The sequence below is a fragment of the Protopterus annectens genome, chromosome 3.part1, assembly GCF_019279795.1.
Source record: "Protopterus annectens isolate FY-2018-M chromosome 3.part1, PAN1.0, whole genome shotgun sequence".
In the NCBI taxonomy this organism is placed as follows: Eukaryota; Metazoa; Chordata; order Ceratodontiformes; family Protopteridae; genus Protopterus; species Protopterus annectens.
The window spans coordinates 872452594-872471088 of NC_056732.1; positions in this window are offsets into that span (position 1 = coordinate 872452594).

The window sequence follows — 18495 nt, forward strand, 5'->3', positions numbered from 1 at the left end:
ATAAGGCCTTATTTAGTTATGTCAGGGACCTGGGTGGGAACTCACAGATATGATGTGAGTTACTGCATAATTACAAATGATACAGTGAACCCACTGACATTGCGAACATCCTGGACAACAGGTTCAGTGGGAATGTTTCCCCACCATACCCCCTGCAGTGCACATGTCCATCACAACAGGGTGTAGCCTCCCTGACATCACAGATGAACATGTGTGTGCTGCCCTCTCCATAGCAGACAACACAGCATCAGTGGGACCAGATAGTGTCCCAGACTGTGGCATACACGAGATTCATGACAAACTTCACACTCACATTATGTCACTGTTCAATATCACAGTTACAACAGGATGTGTACCCATGGAATGGCATACAGCTATGGTGTACACGCTCCACAGTGCTGGTGCCACAAGGGACCCTGGACATTATCACAATATATGCCTAACTATCCTGGTCTGCTATGCTATGGAGTGTATCATCATGGAACACATACACATACACATTGTGAACCTACAGACACTGGATCCTACACAATTTGGTGTTGTTGTGGGCATATCTTCCCTCTTGCAGATGTTTGATGTCTTTAAGCAGTTAACAGGTCCATAGACATACACAGGGTTGTCCACACAGCCTACCTGGAGCTTGCACACCACTTCTGAACAATACCCCACTTGGCCTTTACACATTAGATCACCGGATTCAATATCTACACATATGTCACAAGATGGATTGCCTACTGGATCATGGATAGCACACACATGGTCAGTATTGCAGGTGCCATGTCTGACTATACACCAGTTACACGTGGCATCCCACAGGGCTCAGTCCTGGTGGGACCTCTCTTGTTCTGTATATATTTCTGATACATACTGGCTAACACAGGAGGAATATGGATGACCATGTTTGCAGATGACTGTAAACTGTGTGCCATAATCGACTCCACAGCTGGCATAAGCATCCTCAGAAAGGGTCTCACAGAGATGGATGACTGGTGCCAGAGCCATGGCCTACAGCTACCTTACTTTAGATGCATAGTCACCACCTTTGGTAGTAACATCGTGCACATACATTACCACATAGGTGATGATACATCATGTACAGTGTGTGTGATTTGTGATTTGGGGACATGAATACTTAGTACTCTTGCCTTTGACATTCACATTGCCAATGTTTTTGGACACACCTTCTATTTAGGCAACCTTATCCCATACAGTTTTACATCCAGATCCGGTGGGGTCATTGTGACCTTATAGTCATCAGGCACATGCTTGGATACAATGGCCCATTTCGGATGTACCTTACCCAACACCTGCAGCAACTGCAATGTACACACATTTACATAACCAAGTGGATCTAGGGACTCATACACATGGTATGCACAGTTTGGCTATGGTAACCCTAGCTCTCCTCAGTTGCTTACTGACTACTTGGATGCAGTCTGTGCATTTTGTTTGATGCCATGTCCATCACAGCATTGATGGACAGGCTCCACATGAGGATATCAAAGTCCCTTACAGCTACATGCTCCAGGGACAGGTACATGAGCAGTGATGTTAATAGGACATGCTGGAGGGGCATATTACCATCACAGAGGCTCCAATCACTCAGGAATGTGATCACAGTCCCACATATTCACAGACCCATGCTGACCACCTACAGGTGACATCTTCACAGGTAGACGGGTGATTGTATGTTTAGCCCTGGGATATGTTATGGGTCCTTGCTAGACAGAGGCAGAATGAAATGAACATATGTGAGATATCTTGTGTGACCTACTATTAACAGGCACATTCTACTGATCTAGCGTGATTGCAGAATACAAACACACTGTCGCTAGGCTTCTACATACCCTAGGGCAGATAGCCTAGTGTCAACCTCTGAACCTATGCTAATGTTCGGGATGCACATTGTTCAGTGATGGTACTGATTACAGGTTTTGTTTCTTCTTTGCTTTACCACTTCCTATGAACAACCTAGGTTTCTGCATAACATATTTGATTGTGACAGGATTTCACTATATTATTTTGTGTCTGTTGTCATATCACTTTGTGCACATGGTGGATTGGTGAATAGTGTGAGGTCCCTGGGTTGACACTTGCAACTGAGGGATATGTGTCACCCACTGCTGTACTCAAACTTGCCCTAAGTGTGTGAGCATGCCTAGTTCAGACTTTCAGTGTTTTGTTGCCTGACATTTGTCTCATAGTTTAAAGTGTGTGAGCATGCCCAGTGTGACCCTGCAGTATGTTGCTGTCTGAGGTCCACTATGTTTGCTGATGTGTGTGAACATTACCAATATTAACATTTATACTATATGTGTGCTGAATATCAGGTTCTATTATTACTGCAGGCCTCACCTTTGTGTCTTAACTCAACAGGGATTATGCTATGCCTGCAAGGTTTCCATGAGATACTTAGCATTGATTTATCAGCATTTTTTCATACAAGCTGACCATTGACATACTGTCATGGTTTAGTGGTTCTGTACTCTGACTATAGTGCACTGTATCCTGGGTTTGAGGACTATTACTGCTTCATATTTTCATACATGCCAGAACAGACTGCTTCAAGAAAAGTGAAGAAAATATGAACTTGTTAACCTACTTTTGATGAACTATACCCACATTTGACCAGACTTGCACAACATTGCTCAATGTTGCCCAACATTGCTGGACAGTGCACAATATTGCTGAACATTGCCTGTAGTTGTGCTGCTTAGTGTGTGCAATTTTGTTTACATATACTAAATAGTGGTGAGAGCTGTTTAGCAGTGCTTTATATTGCTTAACACATAGCAATCATGCCTCAGGTGGTGCTGCAGAGCTGCCTATGTCGGATGCACATTTTACATTCCCTATACATGTTTGTTAACAGGTAGTGTCAAGTTAGGCATAGCTTTTACTATATGTGTGAGTCGGAGAGAGGTATAATTTCCAAGCTTCCTACTGAGCCAGTGTATATGCTATGCATTGCCTCTTTGCCAAGGCAAAAGCATACTGGGCCTGCCTCCTTCTGCCTACTGGGGCAGGCTCAGGTTCTTCCTCCTCCGAGTCACGCTCTGCCTGTGATGGCCTTGGCAATGGTGGGGGGCTGTTGTGCCCGGCCCTATGCCGCTCCTGCTGCAGCTGTTTTTGCAGGATCATATTGTGTAGCATAGCACATACCATGACTATTTGGGTACATGTAGTTGGTGAGTACTGCAAGGCTCCATTAGATGTGTCCAGGCACCAGAACCATGACTTGAGCAGCCCAAACACACGCTCGATTACATTTCGTGTTTGTGTGTGTGCCTCATTATGGCATTCCTGTTCAGGTGTGTGTGCATTTCTGATGGGTGTCATCAGCCACGGTTCGAGAGCATATCCAGCATCCCCCACTAGGTGACCATGAGGGATGTCCCCATTGGCAAATGTCTGGTACAGCTGTGTCAGATGCCAGATATGGGAGTCATGGTAGCTTCCAGGGCAGCCAGCACACACATTCATTATTATGCCCTGGGCATCACACACGACCTGGCAGTTGATGGAGGGGTAACCCTTGCGGTTATAGTAGACCCTACCCCGCTCACCAGCTGGTGCTTGGATGTGAATGTGGGTGCAGACTATTGCACCCACTACCTCAGGGTATACCGCTATTTGCTGGAAGAGATGCATATTGCTGGCCAATACCTCATGAGAATTGGGGAAATATACATGATTAGCGACATGTGCTGCCATGGCATTCAGGAATTGGCAGAGTACCCTAGATGCTGATGCCTGTGAAATCCCCATCATATCACCCATTGGTCTCTGGAAGGTACCTGTTGCTAATATTCTTAAGTCAACACATACCTTGGTTTCCACTGGGATGGGTTCCCCTCTGTTGGTTCTGTGTGTGAGGCGTGGCCTGCACAGCTCAACAATTTGCTGCATGAGGTCTCTGTCCACTCTATAGTGCTCCACTATCTCCAGCTCATGTAGCCCCTGGTAGATTACCCTAGGCCTGTACACTCTTCTCCGTCTCCTCACTGTGGGTTGCTCAGCAGCATTTGCCTTGTCACCACCCTCAGCATGTTGCATATGTTGCCTTATGATAGCAATGGCAGCCCCTAACATTTCTTTGTCTGAGTAAAGCTTTTTCAGTTTTCACTTCTATTAGCTTACTGCAGTGTTGCAGTGTGTCTGAGAAAACATACTGGAATGTTTTTTGCTGAGTTTTAAGTGCTGGGCTGGGCTGGGCTAGTGTAATGCCTGTGTAATTGGCTGATTCTGATTGTTTTTACCTGCTAGCTCTGCTAGTACTCCCTGGTTAACTTCCTACTATTTGTTGTGCTTCCTTTTCCCTTTCTGTTTCCTCAGGGGGCAGCGCCGCGCAAACAAGCGTGAACACGTGCACACCAGCTCATGCGCGCGCACACATGCTTACACGGAATAAAACTTGCTTTTTCTTGTTAAAACACAAGCACACCGGCGCAAACGTGCTTACATCTGTTTACATAGCCTTACATATGCTTACTCATGTCTACACGCGCGCACAGACGCTTACACGCGTGCACACTGTCTTACTCGTGTTTACTGGCACGCACACGTGCACATGCACGCTCAGCAAGAAACTTTGGTGGTATCCACTGCATACACCTTCGATTTCTTGACTTTACCTGGCCTACCTGTTGACACACCTCTTTCACTATTATGTAAATGTAAGCCGACACATATCACTCTGCTCCAATGAGCTGCACTCCTTTCATACATACCCTCCTCGTGATGTCACCTATCTTCTATTCTGTTACTCCCCTTATCCTACTCCTACACTCCACTGACTGTGCTCATTTGCTATGTAAACTTGCGATTCACTATCATAACTCTAATTTGCATAGGATTGCCTACTAATGCTTAGTTACATCTCTTAGACTGAGCTTCCCCCCTTAGCAACCTCTACTCGGTGGCCATGTTTTCTTCAGCCTTCCATTCCCTTGCATTGTAAATTCATTTTAGCTATGAAATCCACATTTGTGGATCTTAACTATTAATTTTCTGGTTTTTAGGGCGCAGCGCATTTGCGCTGCACTACGGTTAAACCCTGGAAATCAGGATTAAAAAAAAAAGTTATTTTATTTTTAATTTGCATCACTTCCCATTGCCAATGGCCATATTTTTGGCAATTGGCATGCTTCCTCCTGTGAATGCATGCTTTTTTTCCAGCTGACATGGCTCCGTTTTGCTATTTGCATTACCGTATTCAGTTATCAACTGAGTACATTTCGGCAAATAAAACTACTCCTACTCGGACAGGTTCGGGTTTCCTGGATCGCAATTTTACCTCATTTGCATGTCTTTCACCTGCAATTGAGGTAATTTGCATATCCCAGCCCTGTCCGTGTAGGACTAGTTTGGAGAGCTCAATTGCACGCCCCTGACGGCTGTTCCTGGATAGCTCGGTGGACATGTTGGCTTGCTGGAGTCTGACTCTACTCTTAGACTCCATGCAAGCCTTCATGAATCCGGCCCTATTTTTTGGAAGTTCTAAAGGTGTCGTTTGCCTCTGTGTACCTGTTTGTTCTCATTGCATCTTTCTTGGATTTTATTTATATATATATATATATATATATATATATATATATATATATATATATATATAAATATATATATATATATATATATATATATATATGTATATATATATATATATATATATGTATATATATATATATATATATATATATATATATATATATATATGGCTCTAGAACTGTTGAACAAAAGTTCAACAGTCCGAATCCACAATCACCGAACACACTTTAGAGAAAACACTTTCACCAAAAAAGCGCTTTCGCTAAAGTGTGTTAAATAAAAAAAAAACATTAAATTAACATTTCTGCAGGGTGGCTGTGCCCCCCACACTATAATATTCTCACTTATTTATTAGTACTTTAATATTCTCACTCTGAGATCACACTACAGTGGGGAAAAGGGAATTTTCCCTTACCCGCATCATAGTACGACCTCCGCAACAGGCATCCTTACACGAAAGTGCTTCTTCGGTGAAAAACACTTTTGCATAAGTATGCCCAGCCATTAGTGACTCGGTGAAAAGTTCATTCGGGGATCAGGAAAAATCCTTTGCAGATTTCAAGGTGGCTGAAAGTTGAACCCAAATTAATCGACTACATTACAGCAAAAGGGTAGTGTAAGTCTAGAATTTGGGTTCAACATTTTGCAGGGGGATCGCAGTTCAATGAGGAACTGAGAATTAGCCCATTTCCTCACTGTAGTGTAATTTCGGAGTTGGTATATTTAATTTCATGGGGCGTGGGCATGCAGTGGTGGCTGGGGGGATGTAGTTCTCTGCAGAATTGTAGAACTAAAGTACCATTGACTAAACAGCTTTAAGGTACGTTAATGTGCATAGCAGGAGGTGAGTGATGTCACCTCCTGCTGTGTCGAATAGATCAACCCACGGTTGTCAATGTATTCATTTTTGCTTTGGTTTACTTTTCAGCACTCCGAATGGTTGACATTATAAACAGTAGACTGAAGCGGTTTTGAAATGCCAATAGTAGATCTATGTATATATATATATATATATATATATATATATATATATATATATATATATATTCATAAATGTTAATTTGCTATTTTTTTCTTTTTTTTTAACACACTTTAGCAAAAGCGCTTTTTCGATGAAAAGTGCTTTCGCTAAAGCGTGTTCTGTGATAGTGAATTCAGACTGTTGAGCTTTTGTTCAACAGTCCTAGATCCATATATATATGGTTCCCATTCAGAAGCCTGAAACATCATAAGCCTGAAAATCAAAATCCTGAAACCAAAAGCCTGAAAATTCAGAATCCTGAAAACTCAAAATCCTGAAAGCCCAAAATCCTGAAAGCCCAAAATCCTGAAACCCAAAATCCTGAAAACACAAAATAGACATACTGATGTCATTGTGGCTTTGCTATTGTTAGCCCTGTGGTGTTAGGTCATGCGTTGGGGTCAGGTAAGTGTGCGGTTGGTTTTATGTTAGGGTTAGGGGCGGTTTAAGTGAGTTAGGGTTAGGGCGCGGTTCAGGTGAGTGTGCAATAGTGACGGACCTTAGGGTTAGGGTTAGGGTCAGGGTCAGTTGGTAGATATTAGTGTCTTTATAGTGACATATTAGCATTATTTGTGTTTTCAGGATTTTGAGTTTCAGGATTTTGGGCTTTCAGGATTTTGGGCTTTCAGGATTTTGAGTTTTCAGGATTCTGAATTTTCAGGCTTTTGGTTTCAGGATTTTGATTTTCAGGCTTATGATGTTTCAGGCTTCTGAATGGGAACTATATATATATATATATATATATATATATATATATATATACACACACACACACACACACACACACACACACACACACACACACACACACACACACTGGTAATTATAGTCATATAGCATACTTGGAAGTTCCACAATAGACACACTTGGGTTAACTTCAGCATTATTCCTAACATAAACATTTGAGTCACTCAGTATCACCATTAACAAAAAATAAGGTACACCTGTCACAGTAAAATTGTTAACATTTTTTGGTGTGATATCGTCTTCATTGGAGGACAACCAGGTAGTAATCCATGCCTTAATGTAATTGTCTGTGCTAATAATTGGAAAAAAATGATGGTCTTGATAAAAAGTTATATAACAGTCTTCTGAACAAAATGGTTAGCTGTCAAGATTGAAATTTTTGTTTAACTCTCAGCATTATGTAGAAACATTCTGCAGGGTCGAGTTATAACTGTGGCATATATGCCTGCATCAACAGCTACTGAGAATAATGCAGACAGTAAAGCAATACTTGCATTGTGAAATGCAATCCATAAGAAAGGTTAAAATATATCAGTCTGTCCATAACAGCAACCTACATTTGCAGCAAGTCAGCTGTGAAAATAGTGACACATTTTCAAAGCAAGTAGCAGTATTGAGCTCTTTGGATCCAAACAGTCTGCTCTACCATGATACAAGTTCCTTACCTAGATGATTACCTTTATATACTGCAGATTCAGCCCTCACAGGACTGCAAGTATGCAAATGAGGTATGAACTCATTAGCATTCATGAATTCCAAATTCTGAATTAAGTGCAGGGAATGTAAGCATTGTTTAAGGACCTACATGATTTCATATTCATCTCCTATCGCTGCAAGAATGAGCACTGGAAAGTGTTACTTGCTAAGCACTTGTAAGTATGAATGATTAGTCTGAATGCAATATCAATAAGTTTTTAATTTCTCCAAGTCTTTTGGGGGTCATGATAGGAATTGACCCCATTCCTAAGTCAAAATATGATTAAAGGTCATGAAATTAGTATTGCTTCAATCACTGATGTCAGCCGAAAGTACAATTTACAGCACCCACAATGTGCTCAAAATTGACTCCTTTTGTAATTCATCTGGAGTTTCATGTATTAGTAAAATATCTAAATATGATTGTACATTCTTTTTATGAGACCCACTGCTTCTACTACTATTGGAACTGTCTGAGACTCCATCTTCCACATTGCCATCATTTCTGCCTGCAAATCCTAGTATTTTCTGACTTTGTCTGTCTCTGTATCTAAGACTCTGTAAACACTGGGTGTAGCAATTTCAATGGTCAATGCTACTTTTATTTTATTTTCATGGGCTATTGTATTTGGTTTTCTCACATCTGTTTTCTGAATTGTTGATAATGGATGATCCCATGTAATACAAACATCATCATTCTCTATAATGCTTTGAGGCTCATGTTTCCATTGCTTCTCAGATACTTGTATGCTTTACCTCTCCCTTCTATCTACCCAACAGCCGACATACCTCTTCACTTACACTAACCCTCTCTTACTAAGTATCTCATCTTCCACAGTTCTTCACCTGTTAGCCCCCTCACATATTTCCTACAATACTAGATTTGCCCACTAGGTGGCACCCTTCTCTTATCCATTATTCACTGCCTCTCTCTCTGTTTTATCTCCGTAATTTCACTATATTTCTTACTTATTATCTTTCTTCACCTCATCCTATCCATTTTTCACTGCCTCTCTCCCTGTTTTACCTCTGTAACTTCACTATATTCCTTAAGTTCTTGACCTGCTCCTCCTCTTACTCACCTTGTGCTGAAACAGTATCTACCCTCCCGTATCTTATGTTTGTTAGACTCCTGTATTATTTCAGATCTTTCCCACTATATTCGTTAAGTTCTTGACCTGCTCCTCCTCTTACTCACCTTGTGCTGAAACAGTATCTACCCTCCTGTATCTTATGTTTGTTAGACTCCTGTATTATTTCAGACCTTTCCTACTCATGTCCTACCTTACTTACCTGTAGCTACCTGCATTTCTGATAGTTCCTTCTCCAGCTTCTCCTTCAATTGTCTCAACCCGCTCCGTTCGCCCTGTGGGCTCACTCCGCTCTCCTACCCTACCCCCAAATTCCACCCACCCCAGTGGTCTTACTCTTATTTCTATCAAACCACACCCCTTCTCCATTCCACCAATCACCATCACAGTTCCATTAAACAATCTTCTGTATTTTCCCGCCTCTCTTCCACCACTTCCTATCTCTCCCACCACACACTTTTTGCCTTTCTTTACCATACCTACTTTACCTCTGTACCTATAGTAATAATTTATATCTACCATGGCAAGGAATAAACCCTCCACCCTAGTCCTCTTACAGAAGCTACTCATACTCACACTTCTACCTCCTTTAACTCTAGCATACCTGCTAACCTCCTATGAGCACCCAATATATTCACACTTTCTCTACCCTACTAAACAATCTATCTCTTCTTCACTAGCCTCTCACACGGACCATTTCAACATTACTTCTACACACAGCTATCTATTACCTAATTACCATAGGACAACCCGCATTAGATATAACTTCCCTAATAACAGGAGATATCAATATCTTCTCAGTAAATATACTAATACTAAATATCTAACACTACTCCTCTCCCTAAAGGATGGAGATATTCACCCAAACCCTGGTCCTAACACCTCCACTACCACTAAACTCATCAACCCAAACCCCTCTGCCATCCACCTACTTAAAAACCACCCAACTCACTCTTCATAGCTCACCTCAACATATGTAGCATTAATAATAACATAATACAACTCCATGCTCTCTTGGAACTCTACGCCTTTGATATTATTTGTCTAAAAGAAACATGGTTAAAACCTGCACCTAAAGACAATGAAGTTATCCCACCTGGTTACAACATCCTACGTCTTGACTGTGTAGCCAAGAAAGGTGGTGGAGTAGCACTTCTATTCAAATCTGATTTTCAAATAACCATCTTCAACCAAAAACTTCCTCAGGACTCAAATGCTGAGATACTTATTACAAAGCTTCAGCTAAACTCAGTCAAATCTATCTATATTATCTGCATCTATGTTCCTCCAGGCAATAACATTACTACCATTGAAAACATCCTTTGCTGGTTATCTCAAAACCTTCCCCAAGAAACCATAATCTTAGGTGATTTTAACATTGATTGGAAATGTTGCAACAACAACTACCCTACTAGCCATATTAATCTTTATGGGTTTACCCAAACTATTACCTCCCCTACTAGAAAAAACAAGACTAATAAGAAAGAAACACCTTAGATTGGATACTCATTAATAATCAACCCCAGACTTATGAATCCGGAACCCTCCCTGATGATGTAAGCGACCGCTCACTAACCTACATTATCAGGCTCAAAACCAATACACCCATTCAACCCATATTTAGGACAATTAGAACCAAGAAAAACTTCAACTTGGATCTTTTCCTAAGTGAACTTCGAGCATGTAATTGGTCCCCCTTAAAACACCTTTCTCTAGACAAAGCTGTTGATTACTTTAATGCCAATTTGCTAGCCATACTCAACCACCATGCTCCTACCCACTCTATTAGGATAAGAACTAAATCCACTCCTTGGCTATCTAAGGAAACTAAGCAAAAAAATCCATCTCAAAAATAAATATTGGAATAAATCACGCTTAACTAAAAATCCTGTTGACCTTCAAAACTATAAACAACTGAGAAATGAAACAAAAAAAGCTATACTGTCTGATAAACAAAACTATTACCTACAATCTCAATAGACCTACCATAATAAACCACAAAAGTTCTGGGCAAGTATTAATCAATTATTACATCCTGGTCAATCTATCACACCTAACCCACAAGGCAATGACAAGGACAATCCCAAACAAACTGCTAATGCCTTTAATACCTTTTTCACCAAAGCAATTCAAACTCTTGCTCGTCCGCTCTCTCCTCAAAATGTAACTATATCTAATTCTGGCACTAACCCACCACCTCCCTTTCTCTTCCAACCTGTCCCAACAGCATTCATTCTCACCCTTATCTGAAAACCCAAACCATGCACTCCCTCTGCTGACCAACTACCCACAGAATACTTACAATTAGCAGCCAAATCCATTGCTTACCCCATTTCCATTCTCATCATTAGAACCATCACTGAAGGATACATCCCCAAACTTTGGAAAGTCTCTCATATTATTCCCCTTCATAAGGGGGGAGACTCCACTGAACTCTCCAACCATCATCCCATAGTCCTACTTTCTCCTTTATCTAAGATTATGGAAAAATGTATCCACAAGCAATTGCTAAACCACCTTCTCCATAATAACTTGCTTTCCAACTCCCGACATGGTTTCAGACCTTCCCATAGCACTACTACTGCCATCCTTTCCTTTATAGACACCATCAACAAAAAACGTAACCTTAACATGCTTTTCTCTGCACTTTTCATTGACCTGTTCAAGGCTTTTGACATGGAAAATCACAATATACTCATAAACATTCTCAAATCTCTGTCACTTGACATACTAGCTATAAAATGGTTCCAGTCCTACTTAAATGACAGACATCAAGCTGTGCTCTGAGACACCATTCTTTCTACCCATCTACCTGTTAATATTGGTGTCCCTCAAGGGTCCATACTGGGCCCTCTCCTGTTTTCTATATTCATCAATGACCTTCACCAAGTAGTTCCCCAAGCTACATGTATACAATACGCAGATGACTCTACACTTATTTGCTCAGCCACCTCTGTATCTGAACTTCACTCCCATACACAAGACATATTTAACTCTGTAGAACTATTGTTTACAAAACGCTGTCTCATACTAAACCCTAAAAAAACTAAACGTCTCCTTTTTACACCTACCAGTAAATCTCCCCCAATAGACTTCACTGTAACATCCAATAATGGTACTCTTATATCCCAAGATCTTTCTACCAAACTGCTAGGTATCACCATAGACAACAACCTTAACTTTAACACTCATATCAACACTTTGAAAACTACTAATGAAAAAATAGGCTCCCTTTATAGGATCAAACCCTTCCTCACTCCTGCAACTAGAATAATTATTGCCCACACCCATCTAATCTCTACCCTTCTTTATGCCTCACTCATATTTACTAATCTGTTGAAAAATAACCTTAAGAAACTAGAAAACTCCAACAATAATATAGCCAGATTTGCCACAGGTAACCCTTATAGAACACACCACTGTATTAATCTAAAGCATCTAGGGTGTCTTGATTTACAGCAGCAGCTGAATTTTAATCAGCTTGACATCGCCCATAAAATACTTTATCAAACCTGCCAAGACACCCATCCTATCTAACCTTATTCACCCCTACTATAATCTGAAGTCCCTAAGATCTTCACACAAACTTCTTGTAAATATCAATAAATCAAACAATAGAGCTGGAGACTCTCTCTTCTCTAATACCGTTGGAAAAACCTGGAATCTACTTCCTTCCGATCTTTCCACACTTCCCTCTATTACTCTGTTCAAAATAAACTTAAGATCTTCCTCAAAACACATTGGATGTGCCCCTGTACTAAACCTGACTGACCAACATGCTCTTGTTACTTGATTCAACCTTCCTTCTCATCTCTGCAACAATTTCATCTTAACAACTACTATTCTAGCTCTCCATCATACTCTTACTTATTACTGTATTCTCAAAAAAAGTGACATGTTGTACTACTAGATGTATTACTCAACTGCTACTCCATATTACCATCTTTTTATCTTCCTTTTGTCTACATTTATACTGTACTTTTTAGCTATTATTCTTTCTGAACATTTAATTGTAACTTCATTAGTAATTGTACTAAGTCTAGTCAAATATTTAGCATTTTTTTTATACTTTATAAATGTGTGACCACCTAATTTTTTTTTTTTACGGTGAATGTATTTGCATTTTAAATATGTACTGCTGTAGATGCGAACCTTATTTGAACTGTTTGGAGCTTATCTCCCCGGGCCTCTACTGAAAATGGACATATATCCAGCTAGACTAGCCCGGTCAACAAATGTAAAATAAAAATAAAAATAAAATTGTACAATCCCCAATGCAAAAGTCTTGCCACATTGTTTTGCCTTGCAGTATACATGCCCCCTGCTATTAGTGTAATATACACTTAATGAGGGTGTTTAAGTGAAAATGGAATTATAACATAGTTGTCGCTATATTGACTAAATTAAGACAGCAACATTCCGAAAATTTATATGAATTTTCTTATGACAACATTTCTACCTTTGAGTACATTGTGTCTGCAATTCTGAGGAAGTAGATAACTCACTGAAATGTATACCAACTGTAAGACAAATCTCATTATAGTCATTAGAGAAGCATAGATAAGGGAATGATGTTCACAAAATAAAGAAAAGAAAAGAGGTGCGGTGTTCATTTTTTTTTATTTGACGTTGTATGAACTAACATTATCTTCCCTATTGCCAGTATCACATCCAACCACACATCTTACTGCAAATTGCTAAGGACAAATGTTAGAAACATAGATGGTTGTGTTTTTGTGAACATGATGTCGAAGGAGCATATGGTCATACTGAAAAACAACAAAGTTGAGAAAATATTAGAATGTCCATTCTAACAACTTGTTTCATAATGTTTCCTCCATTACAGTCAAACATTTTTTATTTGTCTTCATCACTTGCCCACCATTTCACATTGCTCATTCTTGACTAACACCTACAGTTCATTTCCTAACGAAGAAAGTGAACAATTTAATTTGGGATGTCTTCTGTACACATATGAGGCTGGCAGTGGTGCACAGACATTAGCACTCCGGATAGTACTCCATAAAGAAAATGCACGTATCAGATAATGTTATCTGTGCCACAAGGTATATGTGTAGAAAACTTACACAAAGAAGACAAGTGATGCAGAGTTTGAATCCTAAGTGACAGTTTTAAAGAGCGGGGTCTGAATACATATTTACACGCATTTTGTTATATCATTGTTCTGCTGTTTGAAAATCAACTGTGCGCAGTATTTTTAACACCATATGAAGTTTTGTCTGCTACCATTACTATTATTTTGCATTGCCTACAGTCCTGATAATGAGTATCAGAAATTAAATTTAGGATGTAGGGGCAAAGAGATGTGAGAAGGATGAATATGTCACTGTTATGCACTTCTTGATATAGCCATTGATGGATATATCATTTGATTGATGTATTTTTTGTTTATTGCTTTACTAACCTTATTTAATGCATTTGTGCTTCAGTCAGCAGCATGCAAACATGGTTCGCTTTCCAAGTAAAAAGTGAAGAAATTAATTTGGTTACTTTCTGTAGTGCAAACTAACCTGGCACTGATGCACAGACATCAACACTCTGGGAAGTACTCAGTGAATAAATTCTAAATGCCAACTAAATATCACTGTGGCACAATGTGTAAGTGAAGTGAGTTTAAAGAAACAGGTCAAATGATACAGGGTTTTAATTGAGTTGGTAGATACTTTTCAGAGGGGGTTAGACTGTTATTTATCACAACGTGCTGATTTGGAATTTTGCAGTAAAGCTACATGAGTATCATAACTATATTTGTTACATCAAATGTATCATTACTATTTGCTAAAGAAGGCCAATATAATATGTTTAAATTATGTAAAACATGACAGTGATGATGCTTAATGTTGAACGCACATGCATTGATATGATGTGCACAATATGTTTCTTATAATTCTTTTGAACTATCACATAACCATGTGTTTATGACAGTATGCCTTGTGACGTATGTATGTAACATAACCCATTGTGTATTACTAAGGTCATGCAACTGCATGTAGCTGTTACTTAATAACAAATACAATACTGTTTTTTACATATAAATGCAGCCCCAGGACTAAGTAAAGTCATAGACATACAGGCATCTGTGAAGTATATCTCCATGTTATGTTTGTATACCTCTAATTACCATGCCAAAAATTAAACTGCCCTCTGGTACTGACAGATAGTAATCAAAGTTTATCATTTTATCATTTTTTTCTCATGGGTTTGATTTCCAGGTGGTAGTACTCAGTCTTAACAGTGTGTAAGTATAAACAGCCCAGCATGTCAACATTCATACCATTTTTCTTCAGTCATGATTAAGAACAACAACACAAAGCATATCAGGGTTTAACATTAGAACAAGTCTAAATAGTATGAGCATCACACACTGCCAAATCTCACTGCCATTTTAACACTTTCATTGCTTGATGTACTCACCACCATATTTTTTGCAGGATACTATTTATTTAAAGATTCAAAGATTCAAAGTAACTTTATTGTCATTTAGGACCACACATGCAGCCTAAATGAAATTACAAATGTCAGCAGAAAAGAGAAATTCAGTGCAAATAACATACATACAGTGGTATAAGAGAATAACATAAGAAAGGAAATGACACATATGGCATACAAGAGGTAGTTCACATTATATAAACACACTCAATACTCATTATCCAATGATAAATAACAAATAAATAGCACCACAAAACCCCCTCACCATTAAGATAGAGAATAAATAGAGATTAGTGAACAGCAGATGTTTAGTTACCATATTGCACTTATTAGCCTTAGACTTGACTCAGTATAGCCATCATATTGCATAATAGTAATACTGATGGTAATTGCTCAGAGTAGCAAGATGAAATAAAAAAAAGAGAGGCTTCTATGTGTCAGGTATTATGGTTGATGTCCAATTTAGTAAGTCTCACAGTTGTAGGATACAAACTGTTTCTGAATCTGGTAGTCCAACAGTGGAAGCTGCTGTAAGTCCTGCCAGATTCAAGTTGTGAGAACCAGTAGTGGTTGAAATGGGTCAAATCAGCTAACGTTTTCTATATTCTCTTTCTTAATCTTGTAAAGAAAAGCTCCTGAATAGAAGGGAGGTTTGTGCCTAACATTTTCTCTGCCACCCTCCCCATCCTCTGTAATTTCTTCTTCTCAGCAAATGTGCAGTTACTGAACCATGCTATGAAGTTGCTAGTGAGGATGCTCTTGATAGCTCCCCTGTAAAAAGTGGTAAAAGCAGACAATGGGAGCCTGGCTTTTTTGAGCTTTCTCAGGAGGTGAAGCCTCTGTTGAGCCTTCTTGTCTATACAGTTGGTATTAACAGTCCAGGAGAGATCATCTGAGATGTGAAGGCCCAGGAACTTGGTTGTTTTGACTTTTTCTACTACCTTTCCTTTGATATTGAGTGGTTGGTGAACTGTTGCCTTTCTCTTGAAGTCCATAATCATTTCTTTGGTCTTATTAACATCAGGCCCAGATTGTCACACCAGGCAATCAAAGTTTTCACCTCATCCCTGTAGTTGTTTTCATTCCCACTGCTAATGAGACCCATGACTATGGTATTATCATCAAATTTTATAATATGGTTTGAGTTATGTTTTGTAGTACAGTCATGGGTGCAGATGGTGAAGAGCAAGCGGCTAAGCACACAACGTTGAAGAACATTGAAGAACACCAGTATTCACGATGATGTGTTAAGAGGTGCTGTTTCCAGTGCATGTCCATTGGGGTCTATCAATCCAAAAGTCAAGAGTGCAGTTACATAGGTGCTTATTTATCCTAAGTTTCACAAGCTTATCCACCAGTTGTACCGGTATCACAGTGTTGAATGAAGAACTGAAACTGATGTACAGCAACCTTACATAGTTGTTCCTCCCTTCTAGGTGTTTCAGTGCAAAGTGTAGTGCAACTGATATCACATCCAAAGTCAGTTTGCCTGGTATGCAAGCTGGAGCAGATTGGAGGACTTAGGCAGACCCACAGATAGTTGTTTCTTCACAATTCTCTCAAAGCACTTCATGACGTTTGAGGTTAAGGCGACCGGTCTAAACTCATTGAGGCAGCTAGGGTGAGGTTTCTTCAGAAGTGGACAATACTTGTTTCCTTGAAATGCGAGGGAACTTTCTCCATACAAGGTATGAGATAAAGATGTCTGTCAGTACCAGACATAACTGATCAGCACACCCTTTCAGCACCTTGCTACGTATGTTATCTAGTCCAGCAGACTTTCTAGAATTCTTCTTAAGCTGAAGTCTCACATCCTTGGTGTTTAAGGTGAGAAATATCTACTCTTTGTCAGTGTTTGTTTTAGATGCATGGTGGTGTTCTTCTCCCCAAATTTGCCGAACAAGGAGTTCAGTTAATTTAGGAATTACAAGCTGTCATCACATTGGGGTATTTTGGTCGTATAGTCTGTGAGCTGCTGTATCCCCGGCCATAGGCTTCTTGTGTCCCTCATGTCTTGGAAGTGAATCTGAGTTTTCCTCCCATACTACCCGTTTGCCTCTTTGATGCCCTTTTTCAGATTTGACCTGGCCGCCTTTAACCTTTCTTTGTCATTTGCCTTGAAGGCTGTGTCTCTTTCCCCCAGTAGCTTGTAGACATCCTTGGTTAGCCAGGGCTTCTGATTAGCTCTTATAGTGATGGCTTTCATGTTGGTTACATCCTCCATGCATTTATGTAGACAAGAACTGATTCAGTATATGTCCAACTGGAGGTTGTACGTAACCACTTCTTGGAAGACCTCCCAGCAGGTGGTATTGAAACAGTCCTGAAGGCAATCCATAGAACCCTACTACTAGACTCTGACTTGTTTAGTTGTTGTTTTTTTCTCTGATCAAAGCTGTCTTACAGGTAAGCAGAAGCAGGATGACAGTGTGATCAGAGCTGCCAATTTTGGGGTGCTTCAAAGCTTTAAAGTCTCCTTTAATATTGCTGCAAGCTTTATCTAAGGCATTCTCCCTTCTGGTGGGGAATCCATATACTGATAAAAATGGGGTAGCACCTCATTAGCCTCAGCTCTGTTCAAATCACCCACTATCATGTGCAAATTCTGTATTTCTGTTTTACAGCTCACAGATAATATTATGGAGTTTATTTTGAGCATTTTTTGCAAAACACTAATAATTCAGTATTTGCAAATGCAGTTTTTTCCTTTGAAAGCACATGTCTGGTATTATGTAATGAAGTACATGATTCTATTAGTCGTATATCATTGTGATTGCTTAATTTTATGTCACATTAATTCCTTCCCTTTATATTTTTATGTGACCATGGGATAGTTACGTATTTGCCATATTGTTTTATGTATTGATATAATGAAGTAATGTGATATGCCATTAATCTAATTCTCTCTTTTTTTGTCAACCCCCACTTTTTGTCTCTATTTTT